Below are 1,283 nucleotides of genomic sequence, written 5' to 3' on the forward strand. Positions count from 1 at the left end.
TGTACCTTACCTGTATACTTATTGTTAAATAATTTTAAGAGTTAAGATCACCAATCTTGACAAGTCTTTTCATATGCATTGTAATTTTTGCCATTTAACTAATTGTGTAAATCCTGATGTAAGTAAGGAATCTACTGTTATGATTTTGTTACAAAGATCTGCTTATGTTTTGCTGCCTATAGAGTTGAAAAATGATCCTTGGTTTGAGAATTCAGGGTTACAAGCTTTAAAAAGACTCAACGAACTTATTAGACCTAAGAGATTTGTAGCAGCTTTGATTCTAGGAATTACTGCTTTAATTGCCATCCTAACTACCTTTACAATATCCACCACAGCTTTAGTTCAGCAACTACATACTGCTCATTTTGTTAATGACATGCATAAAAATATTTCTATGGCGTTGTCAGAGTTGTATATCATAGATAAAAAATTAAAAACAAAAGTTAACGCCTTTAAAGTAGTAGTGCTGGCAATAGGGCAAGATATTGCTAATATCAAGACCAGGTTAGCTACTAAATGTCATGCTTCTTTTCAGTACATTTGTGTCACTCCCCTACCTTATAATACTACTACTGAGTGGCTTAAGACAAAAACACATTTACAGAAAATCTGAAAGGATACTGATATTTCTCATAATTTAAAATAATTAAAGATAAAAATTTCAAAATTTAGTAAAAGCCAACTAGATACTTAGAATATTGATGAATTGGCCAGAGATTTAAAAAACAATTTAAGTACATTGAACCCTCTTGATTGGGTTCAATATATAATCCAACTTGTTATTATTTTTACCATTACTTTATTAGTAATCATTGTGTTTCCACTCATCTTTAGAGTGCTCCTGAGATCTGTAGCTACGACTAAGCGGGACATCCTAGAACTTCAGCTGAGAAATAAAAATAAAAAGGGGGAAATGTCACGTACTTTGGTTGAGTCAGTTTGACATAGCGAAAGCTGGGAAACTGACCAATGAAGCCATGGGTTTCAAAGGGAACTCTCTTCCTGAAGTCTGACAGTTTTCTCCTCAAAAATTTTAAAAATCATAATATTAATCCTCCACTCACCGTTACACTCTATTAAGTGCACTCTATTAAGCATTACCTTATAGTAAATGCCTTTTAAGATTGAATTCTAACATAGCTAAAGCCTTTCCCAGTGTTCTAAGATCCCAGATAACAGCAAGGAGCTTAACCTATTCAGTAACTAATTTAGCTCTACCATAAAACAATAAAACACTAGCCATTAGCTCAGTTATCTGCAAAGAGACTAAAAGTCTCACTGAG

Source organism: Mus caroli, chromosome 16 (assembly GCF_900094665.2).
Source record: "Mus caroli chromosome 16, CAROLI_EIJ_v1.1, whole genome shotgun sequence".
In the NCBI taxonomy this organism is placed as follows: domain Eukaryota; kingdom Metazoa; phylum Chordata; class Mammalia; order Rodentia; family Muridae; genus Mus; species Mus caroli.